The sequence below is a fragment of the Prionailurus bengalensis genome, chromosome B2 (assembly GCF_016509475.1).
Source record: "Prionailurus bengalensis isolate Pbe53 chromosome B2, Fcat_Pben_1.1_paternal_pri, whole genome shotgun sequence".
Lineage (NCBI taxonomy): Eukaryota > Metazoa > Chordata > Mammalia > Carnivora > Felidae > Prionailurus > Prionailurus bengalensis.
In genome coordinates, this window is record NC_057349.1 from 130030298 (window position 1) to 130053842 (window position 23545).

The window sequence follows — 23545 nt, forward strand, 5'->3', positions numbered from 1 at the left end:
TACACTTTATGTGTTTGTCTTTCCCCACTGGAATGCCAGGTCTTCGAAGTCACGGTCTCGGTATTTTTTTTTTTTAATTTTTTTTCAACGTTTATTTATTTTTGGGACAGAGAGAGACAGAGCATGAACGGGGGAGGGGCAGAGAGAGAGAGGGAGACACAGAATGGGAAGCAGGCTCCAAGCCATCAGCCCAGAGCCCGACGCGGGGCTCGAACTCACGGACCGCGAGATCGTGACCTGGCTGAAGTCGGACGCTTAACCGACTGCGCCACCCAGGCGCCCCGACGGTCTCGGTATTTTTAACCACCGTGAGTATCCTCAGCCCTTGGGTGGACGCTCATTTGGTACTGAATGAATGAATGAATGAATGAATGAATGAATGAAGCCGGCTGGGGTTCTAGCTGGGCTTCTGGCCCACTTGAGGCGGGTGAGTCCAAGAGGGATCTGACTTGGCGGTGCTCAGCCTCGCTGTATACGCTCAGGCTCGCGGCCCGCCGCCTCGCGGGTCGCCGCAGGTGCACGGCTGGGGGCCACACCCACACTCAGAAACCAAGCACGCGGCCGCGCCCCACGGAACGCAGCGGCCGGCAAACGTCACCGGCGCGAGGGGGATTCCTGGGGAAAGTCCGGCGCCCCCGGGCCCCTCCCCGCGAGGAGGGTCGGGGAGCAGGTGAGGCGCCTCGGGCCGCCGCGGAGACCGTCCGCGGGCGCACAGGCGAGGTGAGGCTGCAGGAGCGGCGCGGCCCCGGGCTGCCGGACCCCGGCGCTCTCGCACTCCGGGCGGGGCGGGGACGGGCGCGCGGGCGGCCGGCGCCGTCGTCCCGGGGCGGGGCCTGCTCCCCCAGCTGTGGGTGCTGCCGACGCTGCTGGGGGCTGGGTCTGCGGCGCCCTGATGCGGCGGCAGCGGCGCGGTGCTCGCGGGGCCGCGGAGGACCCCGGCCTGGGCCGCGGGAGGCGCCGGGATCCCCGCCGCCAGGAGTCGCGCGACAGGTTTCCTTCCTTCTCACGACGCCCAGCGTGGGACCGGCGCCCGCGCAGGACGTAGCTTCTCGGTTCGCACGCTCGGTCCCGTACCTGGTTCGTTTTTTCCCCTTGTGCCTCTTTTTCCCTCCCTAAGCGCCCCAGGAGGAGCGAGGACGCGCCCCGCTGAGTTCTGCGCCGAGAGCTGCGGGGGGGGGGGGGCGTCGGGGTGGCCTCGCTGGATGGGGCGTCGAGGGATGTCCCGGGGGAGGGATTTCGGGTCTGGCCCCGGTGCTCACGCCGCCTTTTCGCGCCTCGAGAAACACGGCCTTGGGTTTCTTATGCACATCGGAGTGATTTTTTTTTTTTTTTTTCTCCCAGTGGGCAAGGGACTGTGCATTTAGGGCTTCACAGAAATTCTTTCAGATACCTGTTGATAGGCTTCTGGCGCAAAGTCTCTAAGTAAGACTACTTTTGTTTTAAGTCGAAAGGCTGAGGTTGTTTGGAATTACTGGGGACATTACTTCGTTGTGATCGTCTGTTCACTCCCTATTTTAGCTTGCGCTTTCTCAAAAACACCCGAATGGGTGCTTCTTGACTTGAACTTGACATAATGACTCAGGAGCCAGGAAATACGAAGAAATTGATATTGCCTTGAAATAGTTCCTTCCAAGCCCACATAAGGCTTTTTTTTTTTTTTTTTTAGAAGAATGAAGACAAGAAGTAGTAGCAATGTGACTTCAAGAAACACACCGTGCCGGGTGGGAATTCTAGACTTCGCTGACACTAGCTGAGATCTGTTATTACTTCCTGTGGTTCTCATGCACTTGTTTAAGCCGTTTCTCAGCAAAGGGAGGAGTTGTTATTTCCACCCGGGTATCCAAAGATGAGTCACAGGGCTGCTCTTTTAAGTTGAGTCTTTGTTAATGAACTTTTGAAAAGCGAGGTTTGCTCTGGGTGTGTGTAAAGGAAGGTTCAGATGCGAAATGCGAAATGCTCAGTGTTAAACTCGAGCTAGTGGTGTCGGAAGTAACAGTTCAAGTTTTCAGTTTCCTAAAGTGCCTGATGGTACAGCATACCAGCTAGGGTCACTAGGCTGATGTCAGATAACCATTGAAGTCATGTGCTTTGCCACAGAGGCCCAAGAGAAAATGAAGTTCATTATTCAATAACTGTATGTTATTACTTTCAATGGTATGGTATGGTAGAAATAGGCCATTATACAAAGTGATTGAACGTCACTCTCTGAATCCAAATAATTTGGACAGTTTGTCTTTAGTAAGTTAGTGCCCCGTGAAAATTTTTGAAGACGGTGGATACCAGTTGGAGCTGAGAAATTAAAATATTTAAGCTGAGAGGCCCCATGGCTCTTGGGAAGGAACTGTACTGTCTCCGTGCTTAGTAGAGAAGAGGACAGCATCTCTGTTGGAGGCGAGTTGAGCTGAGGTCAGCGCAACAAACAGTTCTCAGGCACCTTCTTTGTGCCACACTCTTCACAGAGCTCTGGTTATGTAATTGTGAATACGACAGGATGTTGCTGAAAAGGGCCATAAAGACTAGTGTGGAGGGGCGCCTGGGTGGCGCAGTCGGTTAAGCGTCCGACTTCAGCCAGGTCACGATCTTGCGGTCCGTGAGTTCGAGCCCCGCGTCGGGCTCTGGGCTGATGGCTCAGAGCCTGGAGCCTGTTTCCAATTCTGTGTCTCCCTCTCTCTCTGCCCCTCCCCCGTTCATGCTCTGTCTCTCTCTGTCCCAAAAATAAATAAATGTTGAAAAAAAAAAATTAAAAAAAAAAAAAAAAAAAAAAAAAAAAAAAAAAAAAAAAGACTAGTGTGGAAGGCTGGAAGAGCCAACGAGGGAGATGGGAGCTATGACCAATCTATGCCCACAGTAGAGCTTCTGTCCCAATACGACTGGTGTTTGTGCAGATCTGAGATTTTGAATGAACAGATTTTTGATGTTTCCTCATTGCTGAAAGAATGAGTGAAGTTTTAAATTTAATCACTTATTTTGTTGACAGTCTGTTGTGCTTATTCAGTAAGCATTTCATTCAGTGAATGATTTAAAAATGTATTCATTGGAAAGGCATGATTTTTAAAGTGTTTGATAACCATATTTCATATTATTTTGTGGGTAAAAAGAAACCCAGCCTGGTATTACCCCTAGACAATCACAGGTACTTATAATTTACTCACCTTTTAAAAATAAAGTAGTGGGGTGCCTAGGTGGCTGAGTTGGTTAAGCATCCAACTTTGGCTCAGGTTGTGATCTCACAGTTTGTGGGTTTGAGCCCCATGTCAGCTCTGTGTTGACAGCTTAGAGGCCTGGAGCCTGCTTTGGATTCTGTGTCTCCCTCTCTCTCTGCCCCTCCCCTGCTCACGCTCTGTTTCTGTATCTCAAAAATAAACGTTAAAAAAATTTTTTTTAAGTGAAAACAGAGTAGCTAATTAATGGCTTATAATTTTATAACACCATATTGAAGCAACCTACTGATCATTGTTTTTTACAGTTCAAATCAATCTTTTCTAACACACTATTGCCGCACAAGTCAAAATGACTAAACCCACTGCGTCACAGTTTACTGTTGAGACTGAAATCTCCTGAGATACTTTTGGACTTGATGCCAAAATCTGTTCAATTTCTACAAGTCTGTAAGGTATGCAGCTAGTGAGGGAAACAATACAAATTTGAGATAACTCTAATTTCCATATTTCTTTTCTCTCTTGAGGGCCTCAAAGTTACTTTATCTATGGGGAAGAAAGGGTTGAGTGTGTTCTTCATCACTGTACTCCCTGGCCTTGGTACAGGCATTACTCGTGGCAGGTGTTAGGAAGTATTTATTAATTGAATAATGAGCCTTAATGTAAAAGGGGGAGTTTTCAGGTGGAGGGAGGGATAGTCAGCCCAGCAGAAGGATCAACATTGTGTTGTCAGGGAACACCAGCCTGGTCAGTGTGGGCACGGGGTGAGAGCTGGGGAGACAGATTGGGCCGCATCACAAAGGCCCATGTGCCATGCTGGACCTGTGACTTTATCCTATGGAAGACTTCAGCAGGTGAATGATATCGTCAGATATGTGTTTTGGAAAGACAATTTAGAATCAAGATGGAGAACAGATTGGATGAACACAACTCTAGCCTTAGGGCACACACAGGAGATTACTATAATATTTGAGAAGAGAAATTGGAGAAGGCTTGAGTCAGGCAGTGATGGTGAGGAGTGGAAAAGAGGGAAGGAGCTGACGTGTTTAATAGGCAGAACTTGGCTACATCTTTAGAGGTGGGCAGTGAGGGGAAGGAGTTTAGGATGACTCCTACATTCCTAGTTAATGACTAAGAGTGGGATGTAAGTGAAAGAATAGGTGTGCTAAATGAGGGCCTCATTCAGTGCTTGACACATAATCAGCGCTCATTAACTTTTTGAATGAATTAATTAATAACAAAAACAACAACAACAATAGCTAAAATGCTTATCGGTGCCAGGCACAATTCTAGGCTCATTACATGAACTCAGTCTTTTCCTCCTCACTGAAATCCTGTGAGATGGGTGCTATAATTGACTGCTTTTGACAGGTGAATGAAGTGTAATGCTAGTAATTGATAGAGGTAGGAATTGATCCCAAGCGCTTAGCTCCAGAACTTACATTCTGAACCACACTGCTTTGCTATGGTATCTCCAAGAATGAATGAATGAATGAGTGAACGAATGAAGTCTCAGACACTGTGGCAAACTCAAACTGGAGTCACTGTCTTGACACCAACAATTGTTCCTCATTCAGGGTTAGCCCGATATATAAGATGGGCCCTCAGAGGCTCTGTTGTGCTGCATGGCACCCCTCCCCCTTGGTTCACCCCAAGGAGTATCTGGTTGATCTAGGAATAGACCTAGAATAATCAGAAAATTTCTCCTGGGAATTAAAACACTTTTATGAAGACTCACTCTCGCTGAAAGTTCCCAGAGCTTCCACAACTACGTCTTCCGAGCTGCCTTGGTTACTACTCTCCCTAGACACTGAATGTTCACTGCTTTGTGTTTCTTAGAGGCAGTCAATGATCTGTTGCTAAAATCTGTAGTATTCCTCTGGGGATACTAGAAAGGCTGAAATAGAAAGGGGAAATAGAAAGGCTGGCCCGGGGGTATTAATCTACAGAGCAGGGTCCAATGGTACAAGAATTACTAACAAATTCAGGCAGGTGCATAACTCAAGTCTTACACTCCTGTTTTGTGGTCTGCCTTCTAGGGCCTGTTTTGTTCTGGTTTCACCCTGAAGCTTACCTGCCCCTCTTGTCTCTAACTTCCAGAATCTTATTAAGTGAAGCTGGCCGGCAGTGTCCCTGTCCTCTTGACTTTAACTGAGCAAAATAGCTCGTACCTCTAGGGATTAGGGCCTGTTTTCTTTCTTTTTATTTTTAATGTTTATTAATTTTTGAGAGAGAGAGAGAGACAGAGCACAGGCAGGGGAGGGGCAGAGAGAAGGAGACACAGAATCCGAAGCAGACTCCAGGCTTCTAGCTGTTAGCACAGAGCCCTACGTGGGGCCTAAACTTACAAACTGTGAGATCATGACCTGAGCCAAAGTTGGACACTTAACCGCCTGAGCCACCAAGTGCCCCACAGGGCTTGTGTTCTGTTTTCAGCATTCAGGTAGATTCCTTTGGTCTTGATAAGGGTATTTTTGATAAACAACCCCAACTCCCTCCTTCCCCTCAAAACCTGGCCTCAGCTCTTCACCATTCCCATTGTTTCACAAGTTGGATCAAGACTATGATTTTTGTTCAGGAATCAAGGTCTAATTATCTGCTCCTCACAAGCCTCACTTTGGACTATTTAAAGATTGTAAACACTGAATTATTATTCTACCTAAACTGAATCAGCAAACTCTAAGTTTGAAGTTTTAAAATATTTTCTCCATGCATGAAGGAAATGTTTCATGCAGCATTTCTTCAGATTTAACAGGAAATCAAGGTATTTATAGCTTCTCATTATATGAGACTGACATGAAGCCTTCTGGATTGATCTAGCCCACGTGTTTACCCCTTGGTCTGAATCCCTGTATACCTGTCTGTAATTCATTCAGTGCTCAAATAATAAGAAAGGGAAGAGTTTGGGTTAATATTTTACGTGGGTCTGTCTTGCTTCTTCTTTTTGATTGTGGTTTCTCTGCGAGCAGAGAATCACTGGGGCTGGGGGCTTTCATAGGTCTGTCAGCTTCCTTCCAGTTTTAACCATTCCGTGACTTTTGCTGATAATAAAACCATCTGTCAGATGAAGTCATTTGTTAACCACGCCTTCTACATCTGTAAATACTAGACGTTATTTGTATATCTCATGTAAGTTCTTGGTAACATTCAATAATTTGGTAACTTTTAACATAAAGCATAGTTTTAGAATTGGTAATTTCTTATTATCCTCCTTGAGCTAACTCAATGTTTTCAACTTGATTTGTGTACTGTTTTGTTTTGTTGTTTCTTTTCAGTGGCTACAGTATCCAGGTAATGCAGAAAATACTAAGTGGCCTGGAAAAGTATTCCTCATTTTGTATACCCAGCTGTTTTACTTGTTTCTCTGCTCAAGGATGTAAAGTGATACTCCATTACTCATTGCGTAACTTATTGGGCAAAAATGTGAATTCCGACTTTACAGAGTAGTGGAAATTGCTCTGTTGCTATCTTCATATGGAAACACTCTGTTTCCAATAAACAGAGTATTATTCTGTCTTCTGTTTCAGTTTCAGGATTGCAGCAACGCATGTGTCACCTGGTTTTACTTCTAATTTTTTTTATTACGTGCCCAGGTGTATTGATTAGTGACACAGATCTGTTGATTTGAGAAAGTAGGACACAGTGTGTAAGCTGAATCATATCATGTCGGTAAATCCCTCCTGCCTTCCCTGATTACTGCATGGTAAACCAGGGCCTAGCTGATAATACATACAGCTCTTCATTAGTTACAAAATACTCTCATATATATTTCCTCTTTTCCTTCTCATAAAAGCCTGGCAAAAAATATTATTGTTGTTATCTGTATTTGAGGTCTATACATGAGGAGGGACACTCTTGGAGAAATTAAGTGACCACCTGATTTCTCTAGAAGTAAGGTACAGACGCCCACTCCCCTGTGCTGTCGCTACCTGACTGAAAAGGCAACTTCACTCTCTTAGTTCACGTTTCCTGAAAATAGACTGTGAGATTTGCGTACAGGGGGTTTACTGAGAGGTGCTGTGGGAACAGCACTTGTCAGGGAGAGAGCGCAGCAGGATTATGCAGAGGGAGGAACTGAACCGCCGTGCAGGTACAGTGGTGGGCCCAGCCTTGGAGCTGGAATGGCCCTTCAGAATTGCTCTGCCTGCACACGAGCTGGTCATCTGAATTCCCTGCCTCAACAGGTTGCAGGCCACACCAGGCAGAAGGTGCCGTCTTGGAGCGAGCAGCTTTCCTTCAGTCAGGGCAGTTCCTAGAGCTGTGAGCCTTCGGTAGTCAACATTTCTGGCAACTGGGAGAATGAGGGCCTTGGTCCTAAAGGGATCAGAGTATCACATCGTCCACAACTGTTGTACGGAAGGGAATGTTTTTCTCTGCAAGGGCCTCGCTTGTGTCTTTCTGGCCCAGACGGTTGCCCTGCTGAGTGGAGCCCAGAAAGTTGGCATTTTTTCCAAGGCCCTTAAAGATTTAGAATGGCTGACCGGGCAGCAGGAAGGTAAAGTAGCCTTAATCCCAGGAAGGTTAGGAGCCTGGTGAAGGAGGGCCGGGATGGGCGGAGTGGTGGTACCTGGTAGAGAAGTAACCTCTGACGCCACAGCTAACGGGAAGCCCTTGTCTGTCTGGACCCAGAACAGAAGTGGAATGCATGCTAGTCTTTGCTGTAATTCAGGGCTGTAACATTGTTGAATGGATATTAAGCTACGTTTTCTCTCTTTTTTCTTCCTTCTTCCCTTTCTCATTTTTCTGTGCCTTTGAAAAACCCCAGAACAGTCCAGTGACTCTCAACATGTAGCCTGTAGATGATAATCACCAGAATTACCTGGGATCTCTAAAAACAACACCCCCCCCCAACCAAACAACAAAATAGAAGACAGAGAGTCCAGGCCCACATTTGATATCTATTGGAACAGAATATTTAAGAGTGGAGCCTATGAATTGATATTTTCAAAAAACTCCCCCACCTGATTTTTATACATGTTATAGTTTGAGAACCATAGACCCAAACTCTTATGCTTTTGCTGGTGACCAAGCCTATTGAGATGTTTCAAATTAGCAAGAAGTTAATGAAAACCAGGGGGCCGCCTGGCAGGCTTCATATAATGACACTCACCCCCAATCTTTCATAGCAAAATCCTGGTGTGGCCAAGAGAGCCTGCCCCAAATTCTTTGGCTGGCGTCTGCCCCAGATTGCTGGAAAGAGAGTGATGATTCTGACTTGGCCTTTTACTAGCTGGGTGAGAGATGCCAAATTCCTTGAATAGTCACAGGGGGGAAATCAGTGAATTTATAGGAATCAGAAAACTTTCTAGGAGAATAAGAAGGTTCCAAGAAGTTTTAGGTCAGATAAAGCTTTGAGGTACTGTCTGCTAACTTTAAATGACCATACAGGGGCACCTGGGTGGCTCAGCGCGTTGAGCATCTGACTCTTGATTTCGGCGCAGGTCATGATCCCAGGGTTGTGGAATCAAGCCCCACATTGGACTCTATGCTGAGCATGGAGCCTGCCTAAGATTCTCTCTCTTTCTCTCTCTCGGTACCTGGATGACTCAGTTGGTTAAGTGTCTGACTGGCTCAGGTTATGATTTCATGATTCATGGGTTCAAGCCCCCCGTTGGGCTCTGTGCTGACAGCTCAGAGCCTGGAACCTGCTTGGCATTCTGTGTCTCCCTCTCTTTCTGTCCCTCCCCTGCTCATGTTCTGTTTCTCTCCATCTCTCAAAAATAAATAAACATTTATAAAATTAAAAGGAAAAAAGATTCTCTCTCTCTCAATCCCTCTGCTCCCTCTGCCCCTCTCCCACTCTTGCATGGGCATGCACACATGCTCTCTTAAAAAAAATTTTTTTTAAATTAAATGACCATACAAAAGGATGAGAGAGAGAGAACTATGAACAGGAAAATATATTATCTTATTCATTGAAATTGGGAATAATTATTGTTCTTCAAAGGGAAAAGCACTTTTAAACCTACTGATTCTGAGTCCGGTCATTGCAGGAAGTATTAGTCACCTAAAGAAGAGTCTGATAAATTCCTAGGACAATATGATGCTATATGCTGGGCACTTGGGGGTACATGGCAAACACAGCAGGCATAGCCCCTGACCCCCTGGAACTTATGGGCGAGCAGACAGGATAGGCAGTAAAACAATTAACAATAGAATACAGTAAATATCAGGAAAGAGGAAGTGCCACAAAGTGTGAGATCATAGAATCAGTCCTCCAGCTTAGTCTAAGGTCACAGAGTTTCCCATTCTTGTGAAACATACAAGAATAGAAGCTATGAGGCTGGCTTTGGTGATAAGACAAAGGACCTCTTTTTAACAAAGGAAAATCTTTCGGTCTGTCTAATTCAAAATCGGCCGATCCTTCACACATGTGTGTGTGTGTGTGTGTGTGTGTATGTATGTGTGTGCGTGTGCGCGTGTGTGTCTGTGTCTTTCTGCCTGTCCAGTGTGTAAGCACACGTGTTGACGAAGAGAGATCAAGAAAATCACTCCTTCATTTAATGACTAAAATAGATAGCAAAGAACAGAGAAGGAAGTCGGTTTGCATTTCATTCGATGTGCCATTGCCCAAAGTTAACTAATATTTTAATATGTAGTAAAAGAAAATAAATTTAGAGCTCTGAAAATCATGAGCTTTATATCACAACTTTTTAAAAGTTAATTTTAAGATTCTGAGGATTCTGGCCCAGGAGGGTGCTTGACAGATTTGTCTTGGGTTCTGTTACAGACCCAGTTTGAGGCACATTTGCTCAGTGGTCAGTGTCTGTTCTTCTCTTCTTCCTGCAACAGTGGTTTTTGTAGTATGTGGCCTCTGCCTGGTGTGGGAGCTCCTACTGGGCTCTTCTGCCTTTTTCTGGCCCATTCTTTCCCTTGTATTATTTCTGTACCTGCTTGTTTTTCCCCATAACTTACAGACTTAGTTGAGGGCAGGGATTGTGATTTCTGGATTTTTCAATCTTTGAATCTCCTGCAGCTCTTCTATTATAATTTATTTACATTAATTACATTTAATAAACAACCTTGAATGTGGTATCTGAGTTAAGAGGGGATCCTTGGGTTGAGAAAGTAACCAGATTGGTTCTCTATTGAGAACATATTTCTTGTTTAACCTGACATCGCAAAGCAAAGACACCAAGGGCTAACATGGGCATATTTATCTTGTGAATGTCTACTTTAAGTACTAAAAATGCCAGTCACTTGACTAACGGCAGGGAGGGGAGGATTAAGTCATCATGAAGCAGCACTTACTAGATGTAGACAAAAGTGTAGAATGTTCTGCTGGGTCTCACCTAAGTCAACTTAAACACATGTCTACACCATCCAACATCTTAGAATAACATTGATACTAAAAATCAGAATTAAAAATCATTGTGCAAGTGACAACATAATTCAGGCTCAAAATATGACTCTGACGGCATGTGATGTCCTGTGATGACCATTTACCATGTTTTCTTATGTCTTTCTTCCCATGCCTTGGCATGTTCCTTGGTTTATTTCAAGTATGACTTAATTTATGTTCTAATTTTTTGTCTTGCTTTTACAGTGAATATTATATATAGGGAGTGTCTGAGTGGCTGGAAATAATTCTTGACATTCGTTCTTTTGCTTCTATTTTGTATAGTTCAAACTTAGTTTATTGCTGAAGTATAGGTTATAAGTTAGGCCAGTATGAATTTTGTGGAATACTTTGTTAACTGTAAATTCGTTCAACTTTGATATTTTCCTTAAGAATTGGAATTTTTAAATAAAAGGTTAGGGTGGTGAAATGAAATATTTTTCTCCTTTAGAAAATGGAGAACTCTAGAAGATGAAACTCTTTACAACTTGTTTCCTAAAGAATCAAAATTATAATAGTGTCAACTCATCTGAAAAGAGGAACATTCCATCCTGTCAGTGTATATTTATTGTTGTTTAGTTGGAAAATTTGTCAAGTTATTAATTGCCCTTTGCCGAAACTTAGAGTGCTATAGACATTTTCTCCTTTTTGTTGATATCTAGATACCTATACATACCATGGATAACAGCGTGAGCACAGCATAAGGGTTTTTAAATTTTTATTTTTAATTGAACCATAGTACGTGAAATATCATATTCGTTTCAGGTGTGCAACATAGTGACTTGACATTTATATACATTACAGTGCTCACCACAATAAGTGTAGTTACCATCCGTCACTGTACAATGTTATTACAGTGTTATTGACTCCATCCTCTATGCTGTTCTTTACATTCCTGTGGCTTATTTATTTCATAACTAGAAGTTTGTAGATCTTAATCCCCTTCACCCACGTCTTCCATCCCAGCACCTCCCAGGCTTCTGGCACCACCAGTTTGCTCTCTGTATTTATGAGCATGTTTCTGTTTTGTTTTTGTTTTTTCATCTGTTTGGTTTTCTAGATTCCACATGCAAGTGAAATCATGTGCTATTTGTCTTTCTGTGTTTGACTTATTTCGCTTAATATACTGCCTGCTAGGGCCATCCACGAACACAATATGTTTTTTCATTTGTATTCTTTCCATCTAGTCCTAGTAGCTAAAGCATAGATAAATCTTATATTCTGATTTTCCCACTCATTTCTGGCTAAATTAATAAGTCTAATGTATTATTTTTAATGTGCATATATTTTCCAAATAGCAGATAATAAATATTTCATATTTTTATTGAGAATATTTTATCTCCTGTGAAATGTCTTTCTATATACTTTACTCGATAATTTATTTGCCATGTTATTTTACCAGTTGGGGTGTCTCCGCATACAATGCCGAGTACCTACACAATGTCTGTTATGTTTTGTGCAAATATTTTCTTCCAATCTCTTGCTTTAATCCTTAGTATTTGTTACTCCTTTTTGTTGCAGAGAGATTTCACATTTTATTTAGTCAAATTTGGTTATCTTTTTCTCTGAGATTTCTTCCATAGCCTCACATCTCATGGAAAGTTATCATTTTCAGGGCGCCTGGGTGGCTCAGTCGGTTGAGCATCCGACTCTTGATTTGGGCTCAGGCCATGATCTCACAATTTGTGAGACTGAGCTTCGAGTCAGTCTCTGTGCTGACAGTGCAGAACCTGCTTGGGATTTTCTCTCTCTCTCTCTCTCTCTCTCTCTCTCTCTCTGCCTCTCCCTTGCATGTATGTTCTCTCTGCTCTCTCCCTCTCTCTCTCTCAAAATAAATAAATAAAATAAACTTAAAAAAAAAGAAATTTAAAAAAAAAGAAAATTATCATTTTCCCAGAGTACTGATATTCAACTTCACTTTCTGTTAGTGTTTCTGTTATTGATTTTGCATTTTTAATTCTTTAATGTCCCTAAGGTGTATCGTAGGGTCTCCAGTAAGTATTAGAGAGGAATAAATTCTTTTTTTGTATGAATATAATTTATTGTCAAGTTAGCTTACATATAACACCCAGTGCTCATCCCAACAAGTGCTCTCCTCAATGACCATCACCCAATTAAGAGAGGAATCAATTCTTACTAGTCAATTATACCAGCCTAGTTGCTTATTTTTTTTCCTCCACTATTACTTCTTGATGGCTTCTTTCCATATACTAAGATTTTGTATAAAATTGGTCTATTTCTTAGTGTTGTATTCATGTCCATTAATCTAATTTTTATGTTTGCAAAATTATTATGCTTTTAACTATGGTCTTATTCAAGTGGTAATATCAGCAAGAGCTTTCCTCTTTTTACCAGTGCTATATTCTTTTCAATTTATAAAAAACTTTAATCATTTATTATTTGAACTTTATTTAAGGATCATTTTATTTTTTAGAATTTTTTTTAAACCTTGGTCAGAATTTTGGATTTAGTGCAATCAAAAAATTAACTTGGGGAGAATTCCAGATTCCACTAATACATGTGTCTAAGTGCTCATTCTCAAGTGGAATCTGTAAAGAGGTGGTTGTGTGAGAAAGACAGGAAGAAAGAAGTACGCAGGCAGGATGGAGAGCTCCTGGTTACCTGCTCAGGGCACAGCATTGCCCTGTAGGTGGTGTTTTGGATTTCCAGAAAGCCTATATCGTTCTTTTTTCCTGCTTGCTTCCCTTCCTTCCTTCCTTCCTTCCTTCCTTCCTTCCTTCCTTCCTTCTTTCCTTTCTCTAGTTTTTAATTGTATCAAACATGCACACATAATTGAAGAGTAATGAAAAATGAAAGTCTGATAAAAAAAAAAAAAGTCTGTCCCTTTCTATTTCGTTTATTTCCCTCTCCCCAAAGGCAACCACTTTCAACTACATTTACTTATTCTTTTGGTGTTTATATTTGTATCTCTAAATAATATGCTTCTATTACTATTTCTTGATTTTTCCATTTTGGGCATCATCCATTGATTTCATTGTGCAGAAGGTGATGATTTAGCTCATTTTCAGCCCTTGCTGCCAGAGACAGGCACCACTCTTGTTCCTTCAAGAACTGTATTCATCCTCCCAGTACAGCTGAATCCTAATTTGAGTTACATCAATATGTAACGATTATATGCTTGTGGTTATGGAAATACCAATTACAGCAGATCCATGTTTTATATCAGGATTACTCTCCTATAACTACATAATTGTTTGGGGTTGTTGTTGTTAGTTTAATTTATACTTACAACCTATTCAATCCCAAATTGTCTAAATCTCCTCCCAAGAAATTTGGACCCATCAGGAATTCTGAGTTTCATGTTTCTGAAGAAATCTGTCCTATAGCCTACTATACCTAGTCTAGACAGATGGCCTCCCAGTCCAGTGCACAGCTGTCATCACAGAATTTCCCTTTGCTGTTATTCGGGGGTGCTCTCTGCCTCTCCCCTCTGTTGAATTTCAGGTTAGGATTCTAGAGTCTGTATCTTTTTCGCTTGACTTCCTTGTTTTGTTGTAAGGCATTTCCCTGTCTCTTTCTGAGAAAGATTATAGGAAATATTTTTTTTTTAACTTTTATTTATTTTTGAGACAGAGAGAGACAGAGCATGAACGGGGGAGGGGCAGAGAGAGAGGGAGACACAGAATGGGAAGCAGGCTCCAGGCTCTGAGCCATCAGCCCAGAGCCTGACGCGGGGCTCGAACTCACAGACCGCGAGATCGTGACCTGAGCTGAAGTCGGCCGCTCAACTGACTGAGCCACCCAGGCGCCCCAATATAGGAAAATTTTTTTAAGACTTTGTATATCCAAAAAAATGTCTTTATTCTGCCTCATATTTGATTGATGATTTGGCTTGAGTATAGAATTCTGGGTTGAAAATACATTTTCCCCAAAAGTTTAAAGGTACTGTTCCGTTATTTTTTAGTTTCCAGTGTTGCTGTTTAGAAGTCCAAAGCTTTTTTGACCTTAGATACTTTGTAGATGATCTGTTTCTATTACCCCTACCCCCAACCACCACAGTATGATGTCTTCTCTCTGAAATTTCTGTTATTCAGAATTTGAATTTAAAGTACTGGACTTCCAAATTCCTTTTTAAAATTGTTTTTCACCTCTTTCTTTCTTCTTTAAAAAAAAAAATGTTTGTTTATTTTTTCAGGCAGTGGGGAGAGTGGCAGAGATAGAGACAGAGAGAGAGAGAGAGAGAGAGAGAGAGAGAGAGAGCGCCCCAAGCAGGCTCCACGCTCAGTGTGAAGCCCGACATAGGGCTTGAACTCATGACCATGAGATCATGACCTGAGCCAAAATCAAGAGTCAGATGCTTAACTGACTGAGTCACCCAGGCACCCCTGTTTCTTCTTTTGTACTTTATGGAAAAAGGTTTTTCATCCTCCTGCCTATGATATGGGTCCGTGTGCTGGACAGTAGGTGAAGGAAGAGGACTTGGAGGTCCACATTCCATATAAAAACATTAATCTCATCCTCCTCTTTACAGATAAAGTACCTCTCACCTGGTATAGATTCAGAGTCTAGCCTGTCTAATGACCTGCTAAGGAAGGACAAAGGATGATAGGTCCTCTCCCTTCTTAAAAAGGCTTTAACCAAACTCTGTTTTTAGCCCCTACCATCACCTCCTTTTTCACAGGTACTCAGGCTTTAATTCTGATTCCTGGGTATTTATCAAATGGTGTAATTTAGGTTGTTTCTTGGCATTCTCTACTGTTAGCTTAAGATTCGATGTTTTAACTCCTTGCTAGGTTAGTAATCCCTTGTCCACTTGCTTTACAATTTCCAGAATTGTATTGTTGCTCTGTTCTCTCTGATCTTCTTCCTTGTCAGTGTATGCCTTTGTGTAAGTTCTTTGGGTAGGATTTTGGAAAGGAGCAGAAATGATGTTTACTTTGCCATTTTGTCCAGAATATAGGGGTCATCTTTGAAAACAGAAATGTGTTTTCTGGAATAAGTGGTAGATTAAGCTAAAAGCACGTAACAGCAGATATATTCATCAAAATAGCTACCTTTGCCTTAAAAAATAGAGACTGGAACATAAGACTGGGCTGTTTAAGCGGGCAAGTTTGGATTTGCATAGGGGAAGGGGGGGGGCAAGGGTCATCTCTGATTGGAGAGCATGTCTAGAAGGAGGACAGGATAAAATGGCCATAGTGTAGTTTCTTTAGGCCGCAATAAGTTAAAAGCAAACATCTCAGTTCTCATCTACAAATGTTCCTATTGATGTTCACGGAAAGCATGTATGTTCCCCACCAGGAGTAAAAGCCTAAGCATTGCCTTGGTTGAGCATTCACTCACTGTGTGTCAGACATCTTACCGAGTGCTCCTTGAGATTGCTGGTGTTATTCCAATTTGCTTAGAGCTGGGAGTCCAGTGCAGGCTTATTTGACTTTGCAACCTCTTTTAAATGTACAGCTATTATATCTTTGTGTCATAGTTGATACCAAGTGTTGAAACTAAGAAAATTTTTGTCATCGCACAGAAAACTGAAGACGTGTCTCCCTTATCATCTTCATAGTCCTGTCTTTAAATGTGTCAAAAATCAGGAAGTTGCCTAAGTCAGTTTTGGTTTCAGCTTTAAATATTTCAGGGGTCTATTTCACATGTCTGGATTTTCATGTCTTTCTTTAAAAGTGCTTTCTATAAGCTTTTTATGTTGCCGTTGTTGCTTATCTTAAAAAATACTTTTAAGGAACTGAGACCACGTCTCTTTTGCTCATTGGGCTAACCTTGTCCTCTCATATTGCCTGGCACATAGTAGGTGCTCACTAAACACTTGTTGAAGAAACGTGTAAGTCTGTCACAGTAGCCCATGCAAACGCACGTGTCTTGATTGATGTGCACAAGAACAGCAATCATAGCCTATTTTATGAATGTTACTTCAAAGCTAGCTAACAGGATGCCCGACTTGTTTCACACAAATAAAATAAGCCTAACGTGCCATCATTTGTATGCTGACATATGTATTTTAGCTAATAAGATTGAGATATTTTATTATAATGTTAAAATCGAATTATCATGAATGCTCAACAGAAAGTTAGGATATTTAAAATTCTACGCATTTTATGGTTGTTGAAATTATTCTACGTGGGTATTGACAGTCTCTGCATAGGAGAATAGACCCAGTTATTCTTCAGTATAGAATTTTCTGCAATTTTGGACAGGTAGGAGTTTATCTCTTGATTCCAATTATGACTGTTACCAATATCACTGTAAAGATTCAACTTTCCTTTTATCCAAAATAGAAGCTCTGAAATAAGGGGAACTTTAAATTCTGTTAATATTAAAAGGTCAACACCTTTAGCTGTTGATTCTTCATAGCAATAAGCAGCATGGCTTTTTTGTGGAAGAGTTTATATTGGGGTAAATGTGTAAGAAATTTGATCAGATCCTGCTTTTTATTTTGTTAGTTTTGTTTTGCAAGGAGCCGCTGTTTGTCTTCTTTGATAGGCAAAATGTAAGATACTCACCATGAAATAAAAACTTTCATTGTAAATGAGTTTGTTTCCTTGGCCCTCCTTCATACAGTGAATGAAAAACATCTGGGGTGCCTGGGTGGCTCAGTTGTTTAAGCGTCTGACTTCAGCTCAGGTCATGATCTCTCAGTCTGTGAGTTCGAGCCCCAGGTCAGGCACTGTGCTGACAGCTCAGAGCCAGGAGCCTGCTTGGATTCTGTGTGTCCCTTGCTCTCTCTGCCCCTCCCTTGCTTGTGCTCTGCCACTCTCTCTCTCTCTCTCTCTCTTTCTCAAAAATAAATATTAAAAATAAAAAAGAAAAACATCTAATTCATACTTTCTTGTGGTTCTGAGTAAAATTAGGGCATTAATATTCTATCTCCTGAGTAATCAGAATAATACAGAAACTGGTGATAGAATAGTTGTGTGGTTTTATAGGATGGTTTTAGATCACGTGGTCTGTATATGTTTTCTAAGGAGGAGTACTTATAGTATTTTGAATAAATAATCTGGTGAAATAAACTATGCATGGCAATGGTGCAAAATAATAATGTCTAATACCATGTTTGTAAAATAGTTAAAAAATTTATAGAGTGATTTTGCATGTATTATTTACATCATTTAATGATCCCCCCACAAAGACCCTTATGAGGCAGGTAGTGTCATAACCATTTTATAGGTGAGGAACCTGACACTGGGAGTCATGAGATGTTTTGCTCAACTTTGTACAGCTGGGGATGGATGTTGGCATAAGTCCTCTGACAGTTGGCTGAGTACCCTCTCTCCCACACCACATTTGCCGTCAGGACTCATATCAGTGAGCTGAAGAGCCAGACTTTTCCCTACATGTTCCTGTATCCAACTGAAAGCCAAAACAAAGCCCACCACTACTAAGAACAAAATTTTACTAGTGGGGTGGGGAATAGGGCTTACCTTTCTGAGACATACATGAGGGAGATGTTCCATGGATGTTTACTGAATTAAAATTGTTAATCTGGAACACCTGTGTGGCTCAGTCAGTTAAGCGTCCAACATTGGCTCAAGTCATGATCTCCCGATTCACGAGTTTGAGCCCCATGTCAGGCTCTGTGTTGACAGCTCAGAGCCTGGAGCCTTCTTCAGATCTGTGTCTCCCGCTGTGATTCTGCCCCTCCCCTGGTCATGCTCTGTATGTGTGTGTCTCTCTCTCAAAATAAATAAACAAATAAATACATTAAAAAAATTTTTTAATTGGTAATCTGCTCCCAAAAGAAAACCTGGTCACTGACTTTATAAACACTAAATCTTGAAGATGTCAGTCCTCAGACCGACTTAGTCACCTCTAGACTCTTTCACAATCTCTGGGGTATGTGAAGTTGGGGAAACCATTTTGAGACTCTTAAATGTGAAAGCAAAACAGGAGGATTCTCTTTCTTTTTAGAACTTCCTTCCTGTTTCCAAGTTGTCTTCATTGTTCCTGATTTCACCTGCACAGAAGTGGTGGTGGTACAGAGTATAGCAGGACCTTCTTGTGGGCCTGTATCCCTGAGGGAGGCCCCAGGTGGGAAGAAACCCCAGGCGCTCCTATGGTTTAGCAAGAAGCCATTGCATATGCCACAGGGTCAGGGTCAGTGCTGAAGCCTGCATCTTAAGTATTTACGACTCTAAATAGAGAAGAGTCTGGAAGAAAATGTTTTAGACTTATCCCTGGTTATTTTATAGAGTTACATATAGTAGCATTAGAGGATATGAATTCTTAAATTTCCATTCTGTATCATTTGACTTCTCTTCCTCCTCCTCCTTTAAAAGAAAGAGCATGTGTTGCTTTCATACTCAGAAAAAAGAGATTTTACAGTGAAAGAATCGCAACAAAAATTATTTAACACCCTAAATAACACAGTAATGCACAGATATTAATGTTTACTTACGACTGTAGGTGAGATGGGTAATAAACTATTGATAGTGTATCAGTAAATGCACTGTTTATACTAATGGTTGCTGAACATCCTTTGGGTTTTTGAGTGAATTAAAAATCACAGAAGAGACAATAGCAAGTAGCATATGCAGAGAGCTTACTCGACCTGGCACTCTTTGAAGAGCTTTATGTGGATTGTCTCGTTTAATTCTGTCCACCATCCCATGCAGAAGATATTTCTACCTGGGGAAGATAAGGTGGAGAGAATAAATGTGACATAAGCGGAGGTTTGAAAAGCACTCATCTATTAGGTGTTGCCCTCTCTCACTGCTGGGAATCCTGAAGGCAGTGAGGCAGTCCAGGCTAGACCCAGGGGCGGATTGCCAGTCTCCTACATTTCCCTGAGTGTCTGTGGAATTCGGAGCAGATTCTACAACTCTGAAAAGAAATAAACTGATTGCCTTTAACACGCTGAGAGATTAATAGGGTCATCATCAGTTTCCGATGCTCCTTAGAAACCTCGCGCACTAATTTTTATTCTTTGTAGCATGATAGCCAGAAACGTCTCCGGTCCCAGATGACAAAGGAAGGTGTGGGAAATGGCAGTAAAGTCATGTTTGGAAGGTGCATTTTGTCTGCCCAGTGTTCTTTATGTTGGCATTCTGAACGGCAGACTTGTGATACACTTGAAACCATCTACCTCCATTTCAGAACTGGCTCTTCAAGTTCTCAGAATCTCTTATCAGACTGAAACTCAGCCAAGGTTAAAAGTGCCTGGTCTCTTTGCACTGTCCTACCCCACTGTTCAAGAACTCCTACTTAGCACCCTTCATTACTAAACGGTTTCTGCAGGCCCTTTCTTGCAGAGGCTGCTTGTGTGTGAGATAACCTTTTTTTAGCATCTTTTTTTTCTCTCTCTCTTTACTATGATTATGACCACAGTCTTCAAAAGGAAAGAAAGGCTGTCCTCAGACATGGTAAGAGACACATGCTCCTTTCTGAGTATGCTTTATATTAATGTCTGTGTACAATATGAACAGAATATTGTAAATGTGCACTGCATTAAAATCCAAGTAGGCAAGGGAGCCACGATCACCAAGTAGGGGACATACACTATCAGGACAGTCCGTTGGTCCATGCTACTTATGTTTGTATTTTATTTTATTTTTTTTTAATTTTTTTTCAACGTTTTTATTTATTTTTGGGACAGAGAGAGACAGAGCATGAACGAGGGAGGGGCAGAGAGAGAGGGAGACACAGAATCGGAAAGAGGCTCCAGGCTCCGAGCCATCAGCCCAGAGCCTGACGCGGGGCTTGAACTCACAGACCGCGAGATCGTGACCTGGCTGAAGTCGGACGCTTAACCGACTGCGCCACCCAGGCGCCCCTTATGTTTGTATTTTAAAACTCAGAGCAACAAACTTTCATTTTATTTTATTTTATTTTATTTTATTTTATTTTATTTTTAAATTTTTGTTTAATGTTTATTTATTTTTGAGATAGAGAGAGACAGAGCATGAGCAGGGAAGGGGCAGAGAGAGAGGGAGACACAGAATCCGAAGCAGGCTCCAGGCTCTGAGCTGTCAGCGCAGAGCCAGACGCGGGGCTAGAACTCACGAACTGTGAGATCATGACCTGAGCTGAAGTCGGACGCTTAACCTACTGAGCCACCCAGGCACCCCCAAACTTTCATTTTAATGCCTGAACATTTGCTTTTTAAAAATTATGATTTATCCAGGATTCATGTCATTCTCTTAGGTTCTCTTTAGAGGAGAGGTGGTTTGAAATCCTCTTGTAGGTCATAAGCATGATGATTGGGTGCTCACGCTGTTTTGTGACATGCACCACCTTAAACCTTGTTACGACGTCAGCACATTACCTGTCTGATGTGAAAAGAAAGAAGAGATGGTTTGTCAGTATAACGAACCACCCCCCAAATCATACTGTGATTTCTTATAGTCATAGGATTAGATGAGATAATTCATATAAAGCTTCCAGAGTACTGTGTGGCAGAGAGTAAGTACTGGGTGTTTCTCTCACTCGGGTCACCTGAGCTCAGTCATATAGAGGCAGTGGTGTGTGAGCTGGGGGCTGCCTCTCTCTCCGTGTGGTCCTCATCCTCCAGGAGGCTGGCCTGAGCCTCCACGTGGCGGCTTCCATGTTCCCCACAGCAAGAGAGGGCAAGCCCCAGTGTGCTATGCTCTTCAAGCCTCTGTTTGCATCATGATTTCTACTGTTCTACTGTCCTCTTTCTTTCTTTCTTTCTTTCTTTCTTTCTTTCTTTCTTTCTTTCTTTCTTTTTCTTTTTTTATTTTTTCAATATATGAAATTTATTCTCAAATTGGCTTCCATACAACACCCAGTGCTCATCCCAAAAGGTGCCCTCTTCAATACCCATCACACACCCTCCCCTCCCTCCCACCCCCCATCAACCCTCAGTTTGTTCTCAGTTTTTAAGAGTCTCTTATGCTTTGACTCTCTCCCACTCTAACCTTTTTATTTCCTTCCCCTCCCCCATGGGTTTCTGTTAAGTTTCTCAGGATCCACATAAGAGTGAAAACATATGGTATCTGTCTTTCTCTGTATGGCTTATTTCACTTAGCATCACACTCTCCAGTTCCATCCACGTTGCTACAAAGGGCCATATTTCATTCTTTCTCTTTGCCACATTCTACTGTCTTTTTTTTTTTATTCTTTTTTTTAATTTTTTTTATTTTTGGGGACAGAGAGACACAGAGCATGAACGGGGGAGGGGCAGAGAGAGAAGGAGACACAGAATCGGAAACAGGTTCCAGGCTCTGAGCCATCAGCCCAGAGCCCGACGCGGGGCTCGAACCCATGGACCGCGAGATCGTGACCTGGCTGAAGTCGGACGCCTAACCGACTGCGCCACCCAGGCGCCCCTACTGTCTTCTTGATCAGAGCAAGTCTCATGGCCAAGTCCACATTCAAAAGGTAGAGAAATAGACACAACTTCTTGCTGAGAAGTACAGCTAAGAATCTGTGGCCCTTTTTGTACAATCATGTGTAGTCTGCCTCTGGCAAAGTTTGTTCACGTTTCTCCTATGCTCCCCTTCACCCTGGGATTCCCAGGAGTCTCCTATTATGGCACCAGCTTCTAAGTCGAGGCTTATCCATGATCTGCGTTAATCTGGACACAGATGGGACCCCTGCAGGTACAGCTCTTTCAATGTTTCCCCATACACACCTAACCTATAGTGATGAAATAGGGAAAGGACAACCAAAATACGTAATCTATTAAAACAAAACCAGAAGCACATTAACAGGATACACAACACTCGCAGTTTCACGGCAATTCTGTCCGGGTCCATGTTGCTAGGTCCCTCCATTGCTGGGCCAGGGGGTGGTTGATTAAGACCCAGTTCTGCTTCTCAGGACTAGTTCACTGGTCTCTATTTTCTCCCCTGCTCTCGGCTCCACCTTCTGAAACATTCCTCTTTTCCCATGAGAAATGGCTTATTTCTGCTTCTAAATAGATTCTTTAGCCTACTTTCTGCTCATAGAAAAGCAGGCACCCAGAGGCCTCTTTCCTCTGAATGATCTCTGTCTTGTTTCTGTATTTATCAGTAAAACTCTCTTTAAAACCTGGATTTCCCATGGGGCGCCTGGGTGGCTCAGTCGGTTAAGCGTCTGACTTTGGCTCAGGTCATGATCTCGCGGTCTGTGAGTTTGAGTCCCGCATCGGGCTCTGGGCTGACAGCTCAGAGCCTGGAGCCTGTTTTACATTCTGTGTCTCCCTCTCTCTCTCTGACCCTCCCCCACTCATGCTCTGTCTCAAAAGTAAATTAACGTTAAAAAAAAAAAAAAAAAAAACAAACCTGGATTTCCCAAGAATCCCATAGAGTCCATGCCCCTAAAACCACTTCCCCATTTGTTTTCAAGACAGATCTCTGTTTACTTTGGGCTGAGTGTCAGGCTGCCATGAGGTAATAACACCTTTGGGAGTCTCAGAGCCCTTCTCTTGCCCAGCTGAGAAGGCCTTCTAGGCACCACATTAAATTTTACAAAGGTCTTTACTCTGAAGCCACTTCTTACTATAAAAATCTTTTCTTCCAGCTGAAGAGACTAGAGGTAAACGGTTTTATTTTCCAAACTCATGAATTCTGGCTCTTCTCTGTTTGCTCTACATAATGCTTACTAATTAGATCACTCTGTTTTCTTGGTTTTTTGTTTTTTTAAGCTCATGTCTCCCTTGCAGAACCTTATATGCAGCTAGAAGCACTCAACGAACATTTTCAGCCTTCTGCCTGGAGAGCTTTGCAGCTGGATCCAACATTCACTGTGTGCATTTTCGATCTTTTGTGCTGCCACAGACAGTGGCTTTGCCTATTGTCTTGCTGCTACGTCGTAATGTGTGCTGTCTTTCCCCTGACTGCTGCAGTTTCCTCATCACCTTCCCCACCTCCACTAACATTTTGCATGCCATTTTCCCAGTTTTTGCTAAATGCTACCTCACTGCTTTTCACCCACTGTCTGGTCCCAAAGCCATTGCTGAATGTTTTAGGTTTTTGTTATCGCAGTGTGCTACTTCTAGGTACCAGTTTCTGTATCAGGTAGTTATTGCTGTGTTGCACTGGGGCTCCCCATGGCAAAGCCCTTTTGCACAATGCTTTCCAAGACGCTACTTACATCATCATATTTGCTCATGTCCCAGTGGCCAAAGCAAGTCCCA

At 42.4% G+C, this 23545-nt stretch overlaps 1 protein-coding gene and 1 non-coding gene across 3 annotated transcripts in view; both read left to right on the forward strand.

The window, feature by feature from the left end:
• Window positions 1–582: 582 nt before the first annotated feature.
• Window positions 583–23545, forward strand: part of STX11 (syntaxin 11) — a 36901-nt gene continuing 13938 nt past the window's right edge. Inside the window, exon 1 of one of the 2 annotated variants that reach the window (XM_043592528.1) lies at window positions 583–720. The gene's annotated coding sequence lies outside the window, so the exon portion shown is untranslated. Of the gene's footprint in view, window positions 721–873; window positions 1078–23545 lie in introns of those variants that run through there. The other variant, XM_043592527.1, reaches the window with a different exon arrangement.
• On the forward strand, window positions 20639–20741 carry LOC122490718. Its single transcript, XR_006299249.1, has one exon. It is a non-coding gene; the product is annotated as a small nucleolar RNA U13 (small nucleolar RNA).